This window comes from Rhinoderma darwinii, chromosome 2, assembly GCF_050947455.1.
Source record: "Rhinoderma darwinii isolate aRhiDar2 chromosome 2, aRhiDar2.hap1, whole genome shotgun sequence".
In the NCBI taxonomy this organism is placed as follows: domain Eukaryota; kingdom Metazoa; phylum Chordata; class Amphibia; order Anura; family Rhinodermatidae; genus Rhinoderma; species Rhinoderma darwinii.
Window position 1 is genome coordinate 15,960,854 of NC_134688.1, and position 13,579 is coordinate 15,974,432.

The 13,579-nt window shown below is 46.9% G+C and overlaps 1 pseudogene; it reads right to left on the reverse strand.

Annotated features, from left to right (window-relative positions):
* Positions 1–1,457: 1,457 nt before the first annotated feature.
* Positions 1,458–1,593, reverse strand: LOC142747569 (U2 spliceosomal RNA; annotated as a pseudogene).
* Positions 1,594–13,579: the final 11,986 nt, after the last annotated feature.

The window sequence follows — 13,579 nt, forward strand, 5'->3', positions numbered from 1 at the left end:
ATAAAAATTCCTCGATGTTTGCAGGCCAGAAGCCGAGCAAATAAGGGTGCGTGCGCTCAAAAGAGTAAAGGTAAAAGGCGTGCCTCGCTAGTGATTACTGCCCCCCCCCCCCACCCGGGCACCGCAACAGGGGCATATCTGCAGCTTTCCAAACTACCGGCTTCTAGCTTCTATCCGGTAGCCACTGGTCAACCGTTTGGTGCACCTTAACCTTTTCCCGCCGCAGCCCTTTTTCAGATTTTCGTTTTTTCCTCCCCACCTTCCAAAAGCCATAACTTTTTTATTTTTCCGTCGATATAGTCCTATGAGGGCTTGATTTTTGCAGGACGAGTTGTAGGTTTTCGTAGTACCATTTATTTAGCCATATAATGTACTAGGAAACGAGAAAAAAAAAATTTGTGGGGTAGAAAATTAAAAAAACAGCGATTCCTCCATGGTTTTTTTTGTGCCGTTTTTACGGAATTCACTGTGCAATTTAAACAACATGTTCACTTTATTCTGCGGGTCAATACGATTACGACGATACCAAATATATATAGTTTTTTCTATATTTTACTACTTTTACAAGTAAAAACCTAAGTGTAAAAAATAAAATGTATTTTGTGTCGCCAAATTCCGAAAGCCACAACTTTTTTATCTTTCCGTCGATTAAGTGGTATGAGGGCTTATGATTTGCGGGATAAGCTGTAGGTTTTAATAATACCAATTTGGTGTACATGCGACATTTTTATCACTTTTTATTTCATTTTTTGTGGGAGATGAGGTGACCAAAAAAATAGAGATTCTGGCGTTTACAATTTTTTTATTTTTTTTTACGGCGTTCACCGTCCGGGTTAAATAATGATATATTGTAATAGTTCAGACTTTTATGGACGCGGCGATACCAATTATATTTTTTTGTTGTTTTTTTTACTATGCTCTAGGGGGAAATGGGAAACGGGGGTTTTTTTTAACTTTTAATTTTACAAATTTGTTTTACATAAAAAAATAACTTTATTTAACGCATTTTTACTTTTTTTATTAGTCGTCCCCCCCCCTAGGGGACTTCAACCAGCGATTGTCAGATCGCTTGCACAATATACTGCAATACTAATGTATTGCAGTATATCGTGATTCTGACAGGCCGGAGGCAGAGCTTAATAGGAGCACAAAGATGGCAGACCTGGGGGCCTTCATTAGGCCCCCAGGCAGCCATAGCATCCTTCGCCTCCCCGCGATTGCGTTGCGGGGGACGCGATGAGCTGTTAGAGCTGTCGACCCCCTCGTTCTAACGATTTAAATTCTGCGGTCGCTATTGACTGCAGCATTCAATGAGTTAAACGAGCGGTACTCTGAAGTGTTGGCTGTAACAAACAGCCGACACCGGCATCGTATGGAGCGAGTTCACTACATGAGCCCGTTCCATACTTCCCCTACCGAACTTTGGCGTATGGATACGTCAAATGTGGAATGTCGGGAAGGGGTTAAAGCCCCGGCATACATCAAGAACTTACGACCTACCACCGTGTGTAGATCCATTCTGCACAATGGTCTTTTGACCAGTGATAAGAAGAGATACTACACTTGATCTTAGCCAAAAGGCCGAGATGTTTTTCCCTTGGTGTAAATTTAATAGACCTCGCCCATCCACATGATATCATTCTCAGCCTGACAACTAATTCTACTTCCCAACACGCTCCCAAGCAGGTTAGTGCAAGAAAACCCTAATACAAAAATAGTTAGGAGCTTTAGTAGCCAGGCAATTAACATACCTCCCAAGAAATGCCCACTTTGGGGCATATTTTTATAAATCCCACCCCCTTCTGGGTCTAGGATGATTGCAATTGAGCCAGATTTCTTGGGTTGACCGGGCTGATGCCACACTACAAGAAGAATTGGACACCCTTCAATTCCTAACCCTTAGGATCACACAGGATCATCACATCTCTTTTTGACCCTTCTTGCCCTTTTCCCATCATGGAAAATTGCCTTTTCTTTACAAAGACTCATTTCATTTGAGATACCAACAAGCAAATTTTTACCTCTGTAGATACCAATGGCGGAATTCATGAACGTGTCCTTCCCACCCTATAGGAGCCTATGACATCTTTCTGGTCTATATGGATATCAGTTAGGCTTCTACTTTCCCACAAGTAATCACAGGAGGCCAGAATAGGGACATTTTCCATTTCCTTTGGCCTTGCATCATGAGGACTGACTTCACCCAGAGGCCATCTATGATGACCTCTAGCCCCCAACTTCAGACATAAGGACTCTACCCTACCTCATCATCTACCGTTGATGTCCAAAAGTAATTATCCTGAATAATTTATGGTTTCTCGCCATTTAGATACAATGAATCCATTTTGGGCAACTTGTCACAAATAATCAGTGAATAGAGTCTCCACAAAAATTGGCCAAATGGTAGATCGGGTGAATCTCTCAACTCCAATAAAGATTGTCACTCATTTAACCAAAATCAGCTGAAATGGGCATCAGTCATCAAGTCTATGGGTACCTGTAAGTAGCTAGTTGGGGACCTTCCTGTATGGTCCTACTTGGGCTCGAATTTTTTTTCCATCTTAAGGCTATGTTCACACGGAGTATTTTGGGGGAGGAATATCTGCCTCAAAGTTCCAAACGGAATTTTGAGGCAGATATTCCTCCCCCAAAATACTCCGTGCGAACAGCAATTATCGCACCGTTTTTCGCCCGCGGCCATTGAGCGCCGCGGGCATAAAACAGCGAGATATACGCTTTCTCCTGCCTCCCATTGAAGTCAATGGGAGGTCAGAGGCGGAAGCGCCCGAAGATAGGGCATGTCGCTTCTTTTTCCCGCGAGGCAGTTTTACTGCTCGCGGGAAAAAGACGCCGACGCCTCCCATTGAAATCAATGGGAGGCGTTCTCGGGCCGTTTCTGCCGAGTTTTGTGACGCGGTTTCCGCGTCAAAAAACTCGGCAAAATACCCCGTGTGAACATAGCCTTATTGATTCACACAAAGACGTCATTATAGTTTAATGCACATTCGGAGAACTGACGTCTTCCTTATTTCTGGTACAAATCTCAGACGTTGGAGTTTACAAACATAACCTCAGGCTGCACTCGACTCTGGGGAAACAACATTTTAACCTCTTGACCATTTCACATTTCGGCAGCTGATATATTTTTGAAACGTGGCGTTGAGACTCGAAGACAAAGCTTCTTAAATGCCAAAGAAGACATCGGGAAACAAATGCAGATTGTTACATGTAATTAATGTTGGCAGTCCACGTTATTTATCTGCCGAGGAATACGAGGGGAGTGCATTCTCTTTTTAGAAAAGCCTTTTACAAGAGAAAGTCAAAAAGTTAGATTCCTCGTTTTTATTTTTGAATATCATCAAGTTACATTGAATCAAGAGTATTCTTCAACATACTCCTCCAAGGAACCAAATCCCTGCTGTAAAAGGCGTTATAACCTTCTAATCCGTGGGGCTCGAACTACAACGGATGCCCTCCCTATTCCGAAGAACCGAGGTGGGTGCTGCCCTTCTGGCTTCTTCCGGCTGCACTCCTGACCATGTATTGTGCCCATTCAAGTGCGGCAGCCCCTTCTCTCACATTGTTGTAGAGTGGAGACCCCCCCCACTAATCAGACATTGATCTAATTGATGGTCGGAAATATCTATAAAACATGTAATCTACCCACGTAGCCATTTTTGAACTTCTTTAGACTGGAAGTCTTGAAGGTATTTCCTTTGTTTCGGAAGAAGTTGTGGCCTTAGGGAGGAGGTTATTAAACTTCGTAGTCTCCACTTTCCACACTGATATGAGCAGCGTGTGTGTTGTCTGGCCAACCATGGCGCTCAACCTCCAAACTCATCAAGAAGTTTGTGGGGGGGGGGGGGTGTTTTTGTTATTTTTTTAGCCACTTTTTTGACACTTTTATCACATCCGGCATGAGAGTTGGACCTTATCCAGATGGCCTTAAGAAGGTCGCATTTTAACGCCCAAATTACAGCCGCAAATCCCGACCCGACCAATGACCTGAACTAACCGCAGGACTTGTAACCGTAATACGGCTCTTGAATGAGGCCTTAGTGCCCCTCAATTACTCTGGCCCAGTGTATATGACAATGTGTAACTCCATTGCTGCATTGCAGAGGACACTTATGTAAATTGCCTCCGGTTTTAACAAGAGATCTCGTTACTTGTGACTAATCCCAGATCATTTTATTGTTAATAAGTAAGTTTATCAGCTTCTCCCTAGTAGCCTTGAGCATGGTGTGTATGAACAGAATTTAGATTAGGTGATTATTCTTCTCATCAAGAATACAATAATTCCATCTTTTTCTGGTTCTGATGGAATAATGATGACCGCGATCTCACAAAAGGTAGCAAAAAATATGGAAGTAATTTAATTATTTTATATCTGATATGTTAAATGAGAGCTATGTCTTCAAAGTCATAAAAGGCCGTCAGTCAGGTTACTAGAGGACGCTGCAGTATGATAGGTTACTATAGGATACCATACTGGGGTAGGTTACCGGAGGTCGCTACAGTGGGATCGAATATTATAGGATGACTGAATCTGCAAAAGGGGAGCAATATTGGCATAAAAATGCCTTTGTGACCACCATGGCCTTGTGCCTATATTTGCTATATATTTGGCGTACTGCGCATTATTTTCCCTCTGTGTTGTTGTTGTTGTTATTGTTGCAGTTCTATTTCTATTCCCTAAACCAGCCATTGTCTGACAAAGATAGGAAAAGTTGTGTTGATTTGGAGAAGAGGGTGGCTAGTCCGGGCACCAATGACTTTGTGTACATATTTCATCTTGTTGCGTTTATTGACTACTTTTGCAACGTTAGGTAAGGTGCTTGGCTTGTTTACATTCTAAATTTACGGTGCTGTGATATATGGCCCGGCGCCATATTGCGCTGCATGTGGTGCTCTGTAACAAGGTGAAGACGGACGCATGAGTGTGCATGCGTCATCACGCCTGGATCGGCGCTTGCATTATAAGAGAGCGGTTAGCCTGTGAGTCCATGTTCAGCGATGGGTGGAAGTTGGCATGACCGAATGTTGTCAAGCAAAGGTGTCGTGGCAAGATGGAAAGGCGAAAAAGGCGCCGAGGAGGTGGAAAGAGTAGGAGAGACCAACCGCTGTAGAGCGGGAACTGAGGAGCGTGAGTGAATTGGTGAGGACAGTTTTAGTTAGTATTCATCTTTGGCCCTGGGGTGGTGACGGGTCCTGAAGAGCGAACAGGGGTTGTATGTGAGACCAAACTCTATAGATAGCTAGGCGGTGAAGGGTACTTAAAGGGACATGGCCCCACGACAGTCAGAGGAAGGTGTACCGGCAGTGGCCAGCAGTAATACAAGACAAAGGGGAGAGACGGTTCATGTGGAGCCAAGGAGGGTCTGTTTACAGGGCTGCCAGCAACCACCAAGAAAAAGGGGCACTACGCAGCAGCAGCAGCAGCAGCCGCCATCTTAAGGCCCATTAGGGCTAAGCAGATAACACTTGCATCAAGGAGGGGTGCCCCCAACCCAGTGTCTGCCGGTCACATCATAACAAGCCAGCCATCTTTCCTGCCCGTACCATAACTAAAGGGGGTTTTACACGGGGGGCGATTATCGGGTAGTTCATATAACGCTCGTTGACGATAATTGCCCTGTGTAAACAGGGCAGCGATCAGCAGATGAACGAGCAAACGCTTGATCATCTGCTGGTCGGATCGTTTTAAAAAAATTGAATATTATCGTTCTCAGCATCACATCTTGGTGTGTACACAGACAGACGCGCTGCTGACATGATAATAATGTATGGGGACGAGCGATCATAGTAACGACCCCTCGTCCCCATCCACAGCTACATGTGACAAGAGGAAACGAGCGCCGATCATCGATGTCTCGTTGATCGGCCATGGTGCAGTGGGATAGGTTATTATAGGATGTTATACTTGGGTACGTTACATACGACGGTGCAGTAAGAAGTTGTACTGGGTTATATTTCTATAGGATTCTGCAGTGGGGTAGTGTCTTATAGGATGTCATACTGGGCAGGTTACCATGCGTCTAAACCTTACCAGATCCAGCGGGGTAATCCTAGATTCTGAGCAATGTCCTGCTGTCCTGGAAGGCCGACAGTATGTCCCGGTTATAAACATTGTTTGCGTCCTCAGGATTCAGATACAGTTAAGTACAATGGTGAAGCAGGAAGCCGTTTGCTCCCTGCTCCATGATTCAGTATTTTACACCTATCGCCATTACACCAGCCTGGGCCGAGCCATACCCTAAGGAGACTTGTAGAGGGATCTTCTCTGGTCAGTATTTATTTTATTATTTTGAGGTGGTACGTGGGCATTATACTGTGTGGGGAGGCACTATGTGGACATTATATTGTGTGGGGCACTAAAGGGGCATTAAAATGTGCGGAGGCACTAGAAGGGCATTATACTGTGTGGGGCACTATAGGGACATTATATTGTGTGGGGGCACTATAGGGGCATTATATTGCGAGGAGGCACTATACTGTGTGGTGCGACACTATCTGGACATTGTACTGTGTGGCATTATGAGAACATTATACTGTGTGGGGCGACACTATGCGCACATTATACTGTGTGGGGGGGCATTATAGGGGCATTATTTTGTGAGGAGGCACTATGGGTGCATTATACTGTGTGGGGGCATTATACTGTGTGAGTGGACGCCTTATGGGGGCATTATACTGTGTGCGGGGGCACTATGGGTGCATTATGCTGTGTGAGAAGGCACTATGGCCATTTTGCCCCCTCACGGACAGACCGCCATTGTAGGGATGTGACTGGGTTCTTTCAGGATGCTGGTTGAGCCACATGGTCAGGCGTATATTACCCGTATGCGCCATCATGGGTAGTTATGCTGCCCTGGGTCCACTATCCCCCGCATAGACCTCCACAGATTACTGGAGATGGTGAGGCGCTCGCTGTATACTGCGCTGACTGGTAATCTATGCATAAAACGCTTTTAAAAATGCAGACTTGTGAGGATTGGGAATTAGTATTATGTAGCAAGCCCGAGGTTCTCACTCTCCTCAGAGAAACGTGGCATTGCTCTTGTGTATTTTTGATCACTCGCTGTGCGTTGGTGCCACTAAAGCCTCTGGCGAAATAACGCTTTAAAATAAACACGGATTAAATACACAAATGCATCAAAGCGGCTGAAAGTGAAGCAGAATGAGATGAAGGAATGTACATTGTAATATACCGTTCCAGCAGAGGGCTCTAGATCTAGACTTATTCTGCCCCCTAGTGGTCATAAGGAAAATGAAAAGCATAATTCAAGTATAAAGCGCCAAATATGTAGAAATGAGAAAATCTTTAACAATACCTCATATATTTTCTAAGCCGATTCAGAAAACCTTTCTTAATCTAGTCCTGCTCCCACAGCTGAGGGTTTGTTGCAACGTATCGGTCTAGGAAATCCTCTGTGAGCTAAACACAGCAACACACGTCTCTCTCCTGCCCTGACTTCCGGCTGATTGCTCTTATCTGCACTGACACGTTGTAATATATTCTCACCTGAGAGCAGGACTAGGTCAGGGAAGTAATTTTTTTATCTGGAAGTTAAAAAAAAGAATGTTTCTGTTCACTGACATCAAGCTGAGGTCTTGTAAATGGTGAGAAATTGAAAAACAAAGTATATTAGATAGTTGTAGAACTTTTTAGTATAAAATCTATCCTTGATTTACAACAATGGCCTCCCCTGGGCAACCCTAAAATGAAGGGATACGCTTAACTTACAATGCCGCCGATAGCGCCGATCCATGACGCCTGCGCATTTCTGGGATGAAAAGCCAATCAGCGCATGTCAATGGGGAAAACACAGTCAATCAGTGGGACTTTAATTACCAAAGAGTGTACGCAGACACATCGCCATCATGAGCTGCGGCAAGACCTGCTCCAATAATCGTCATGTGGGGGGAGGTGCATTGCAGGGCTGGCATAAGGGGTGCATCATCCCCTTCTGTTGAAAGGGGTGCCACAGATGGCCTGGCACACAAGACTTGCAACCGCCACAAATCGTAATATTAATTTTATGGCAGTCGTAGATTACTTTATGTTTGGAGTTGGTATTCGGTCACTGTATGTTGGTATATGAGCACTGTATGGCGGTGTGTGGCACTGCTACTTAGACACTGTACAGTATATATTTTTGCAGTGTATATGGTGTTAGCACTGTATAGTAAAGTAAGGCCACACTAAGGGCTCGAAGCCTAAGAGGAGGCCGGCGTAACCGGGCTTACCGGGACTGTTGCTAAAAGGGTTACGAGACAAAATGGAGCTTTGAGGGGCGAGAGGGCGTAATACGGGCTAAAAAAGACGATGGGGAGCTATTATAGACAGAAGTCAGTAGGAGAATCCCCCGCCACCCTCCCTTGTAGACAATTTTTACTTTATCATGGGTGAGGGTGCTACTTTCAGATATATATAGGTTGAGGGGTGAGTGCACTTGGTATAGGCATGCTTGTCATGGCAGTCCAGGCGGTACAGCTTCCTTCAAGTTGGTGATAGTTATGGGGTAGAACAATGGAGGGGACATTAAAATGCCCCCCATCCCCCTCTCAGCGACATTGACTCACCTGCGATGAGGTATTAACAGGTTCTTGTATTGGCTTTCTATTCGTCGGCGAATGTGAATCCACAGAATAGTTTTTGATCTCTATTGGCCATTGGTGGTTTATTGGCCTTCGATGGAGGTCAGAACATGGTCCATCATTTTTTATGTCACAGCTGGTGGCTGTCGAGAGAAGATGGCGGCTGTCAGGTTAAGAAACTTTCCTATGTCCAGAAAAATCTTGTAGTATTAAAGGGGCTCCATATGATTTACACAATGGGGCTGTACTACAACCAACAGAGACATCTATACTAGATCATATACCAACAGGCCCTACCTGTAATGGTGGACGAGCTCCAGCTCCCTCTATGACTGTAAGCAGGGCAAACCAACATAACGGGTGCGGGTAGCTTTCTTATTGAATAATATATATATAAATAAAGACCAGGGCACCAAAATTAGTCTTTGCTGGAGGGTAATCGGCCGCAGCTTTTATTTTAACCTCTTAAACCAAAACCGCTTAGCGATGAAACCGCTATATATTTTCTCCACAACTATGAGGCGTTATGCCTACCGCTGGACTCCCGACGGACATGTCCGCCCTCCTAGCTCCTCCTCATACCGCCGAAGTCTTAAAGACCGCCATGAAGGAGCCCTTGTATATCTAAACAGGGTTCCGACCACCACCCAGCAGAAAGAGTGCTTGTTCTACTCCGTCCTGTAGGCCAGAGAGAAAATATCTACCCCAATATCATTGAGGTGAACACCAACATTTCTCATGAGTTTGCTATTATCGCCTTCCAGTTGGAGATGTCGGACAACCACACCAGAACGGGATCTAACAAATCTGGAGATATGGCTATTAACTGTGTGCCTAGCTCTTTCCACTGCATCCGCATCCCACGCTCCCTGCCATACCACACGGGGGACAATCTCTGACCAGACAAGTATCATTTTTGGGTAAAAGGAGGAGAAGCGCTCCATATCCGAGCGCATCAGCGTCATTAACTCGGCTATTTTAAGGAAGCAGAGATCATTGCCTCCCGCGTGAATGACTAGGATGACTGGGCCATTAACACCTTTGCTATGGTTTACCACTTCTGGAAGGACTTGGCACCATCTTGAACCACGAATTCCTCTCCAAAAAATATTGACATCTCGAAAACCCAACGCACAGGGCACCGGGCCTACATTCAGCTCGCTGAGCGGCTCAGAATATATGAGAATGCCCTAGCATCCAAACTGTGGGCCTAACGTGATCTAAAAGAAAAGAAAAACACATTATGGCAGCTTCATACTATAACAAATCCGGATGGATGTATCGGGCGAAGCAAGAGGAACACCACCGACCTATACACTACACCTCACCAGCCTCTGTAGCCGCCCCAATTCTAAATGAGTGGGTCCCAAATTCTTTTGGGGGAACACCAGCGGTTATAAGGCCGCGAGTGAAAACTGTTCGGAATTGATATATGGTGAGAGGAGTGCCAGACGTATGTACTAGGAATGGAGTGCTATGGAAATGAATGAGTGACTACTCAGAAGGCAAGGCTGAAACTGAGGGATAATAATGTAATCGCATAAGGAGAAGAGCACATTTCTTGACATGCCGTCACTAAACGACATAAAAAGGGATATGAAATTGGACATCGGGATTCCTGACGAATGTGACACTTTTTTCCAGCCTTTTAATGCCTGGGTAATCTAAAAGCATTTGGTGACATCGCCCCAACCCAGTCATTTAAAATAAGAAGCAATACCAGATAAACGTTTTTGTGCGGCTATGCCAGATATGTTTAAAGCCCTAAAGGATAGTAGATATTCAATTGTCACCTCCAAACTTAACTAACACCTTATTCACACGACAGGGTTTCCTGGCCGGGTGACGGCCGTTCATAAAACGGCCGTCACACGGCTGCAGTAGGAACAATAGACCCCTAATAGGACTAGTCACACGACCGATTTTTTTGACGGCCCGGGAAACCCGGCCATCAAAAAATTGGGACATGTCCTATTTTCGGCCTTTCACCCGGCCGCCCGGCTCCCATAGAAGTCTATGGGGCCGGGTAATACACAGCCATCACTTGAATGTGCTCCAAGTGACGGCCGTGTCTTCCGTCACTCGCTCTCTCCTCCTCCCCACAGTGCGAAGTTCATGTGAGGAGGAGGAGGAGGGTATTTCTTTGCTCCCTTTGGCCGGGGATTGGGGATTCAGCTCCAGGAGAAGTTGCTGACTTCACTGTGTCCATATATGGACACAGTGACGACACAGACTTCTGAAGTGAAATCCCCACCGCTGTGGCTGGGGATTCCGATCCAGGAGAAGTCCCTCACTTCACTGTCCATATATGGACAGTGAAGTGAGGGACTTCGCCTGGAGCAGTCCCCTACAGGAAAGGGGGTGCCATCTATGGGGGGGGGGGTGACTATGTACAAGGGGGCTGTGTGGCATTACCTACAGGGGGCTGTGTGGCATTACCTACAGGGGGGCTGTGTGGCATTACCTACAGGGGGGCTGTGTGGCACTACCTACAGGGGGCTGTGTAGCATTACCTACATGGGGTTGTGTGGCACTACCTACAAGGGTGTCTGTGTGGCACTACCTACAAGGGTGTCTGTGTGGCACGACCTACAAGGGTGTCTGTGTGGCACGACCTACAAGGGTGTCTGTGTGGCATTACCTACAAGGGGGTCTGTGTGGCATTACCTACAAGGGGGCTGTGTAGCACTACTTACAGGCGGCTGTGGCAGTATCTACAGAGGGCAGTGTGTGGCATTATCTACAGCGGGCAATGTGTGGCAAAAAATGTACAGACAAAATGTATCCAATTTTAAAATGGACAGGGAAAAAAATGGATTCAAATCGGGTCAAGATCGACCATTAAAAACGGCAACACGGCCCAGAACGGAATCGGAACAGATGCAAAACTGCCGGGAAAAATGGCCCAAAATGTTTTTTATCGGACGACACTCGGACCCTGTTGTGTGAATAAGGACTTAGCCCTTATGCACACGACAGGGTATCCCGGCCGGTGACGGCCGTTCAAAAAACGGCCGTCACACGGCTACAGTAGGAACAATAGACCCCTAATGGGGCTATTCACACAACCAATTTTTGGAAACCTGGCTGTCAAAAAATGGGACATGCCCTATTTTCGGCTGTTCCCCCGGCCGCTCGGATCCCATAGAAGTCTATGGGTCCAGGTAATACACGGCCATCACTTGAATGTGCTCCAAGTGACGGCCGTGTCTTCCGTCGCTTGCGCTCTCTCCTTCTCCTCCCCACAGTGCGAATTGCATGTGAGGAGGAGGGTATTTTCTTTGCTCCCTGTAGGAGCGGAATCCCCAAACCACGGCCACAGCTTCGGCAATGCTGTGGCCGGGGATTGGGGATTCCCCTCCAGCAGAAGTCCCTGACTTCACTGTGTCCATATATCACAGTGATGTCAGGGACTTCTGAAGGACATTGAAGTCATGGACTTCTCCTAGAATGGTGGTGCTATCTACAGACAGGTGGGGGGGTGCCATCAATGGGGGGGTGCTGTGTAGAACTACCTGCAGGGGGCTGTGTGGCATTACCTATGGGGGGCTGTGTGGCATTACGTTCAGGGGGTTGTGTGGCATTACCTACAGAGGGCTGTGTGACATTACCTACAGGGGGCTGTGTGGCACTACCTACAGGGGACTGTGTGGCCTTACCTACAGGGGGCTGTGTGACATTACCTACAGGGGGCTGTGTGGCACTGCCTACAGGGGGGCTGTGTGGCACTACCTACAGGGGGGCTGTGGCAGTATCTAAAGAGGGCAGTGTGTGGCATTATCTACAGATGGAAGTGTGTGGCAAAAATTTACAAATTAAACTCATCCGATTTTAAAACAGACAGGGAAAAAAACAGATGCAAAACAGGTCAAAATCGTCCGTTAGGCCTTATTCACACGACAGGGTCCCGACAGGGTCCGAGCGTCGGCCGATAAAATCTGCCATTTTGGGCAGTTTTTCCCGGCCGTTTTACATCCGTTCCGGGCCAGGCATATATGGACAGTGACATCAGGGGCAACTCCTGAAGTAGAATCCCCATGTGGCCAGTGATTCCTCTGCAGGAAAAGCCCCTGCCATCTGTGTCCATTTATGGACACTGAACGTTACTGGCTTCTCCTGGTGTGGAATCCCCGGTCACAGAGTGTTCGAGGATTCCGCTTCAGGAGTTGCCCCTGATGTCACTGTCCATATATGACAGACACATCAAGCGCTCTCTCCAGGAGCAGAATCCCCGAACACACAGGGATTCCGCTCCTTCAGGGAGCTAAAGTGGGGCTAGCACATAGCAGAGCAGGGACGAAGCTACAGCAGTAGCAGCCGCAGCAGCTGCTAGCGGCGCCATCGGCCATGGGAGGTGTCGCCGGGCCAGGGCGCTTTTAAACGAACGAATGGCATAAACTCCTCCTCCTCACATGCACTCTGCGCTGTGAGGAGAGGACGAGCAACGGTAGACACAGCCGTCACTCGGGACACATTCCAGTTATGGCCGTGTATTACCCGGCCCCATAGACTTCTATGGCCGAAAATAGGTCATGTCCCATGTTTTGGCGGCCGGGTTTTCCGGCCCGTCAAAAAAATCGGTCGTGTGAATAGTCCCATCAGGGGTATATTGTTCCTACTGCGGCCGGGTGACAACCGTTTTATGAACGGCCGTCACCCGGCCGGGAAACCCTGTCGTGTGAATAAGGGCTTAAAAACGGCAACACGGCCCAAACGGAATCGGAACAGATGCAAAACAGATGCAAACCGGCCGGGAAAAACTTCCCAAAACGGACGATTTTATCGGCCGACACTCGGACCCTGTCGTGTGAATAAGGCCTTATCCGAGGAAGGAAGAAATATTGCGACCTTTCACGACCTGTAACCATTCCAACCACGCCTTAGGCCTCATTCACACGACAGGGTCCGAGTGTCGGCCGGGAAAATGGGCCGTTTTTGGCCGATTTTCCCGGCCGGTTTGCATCCGTTCCGATTCCGT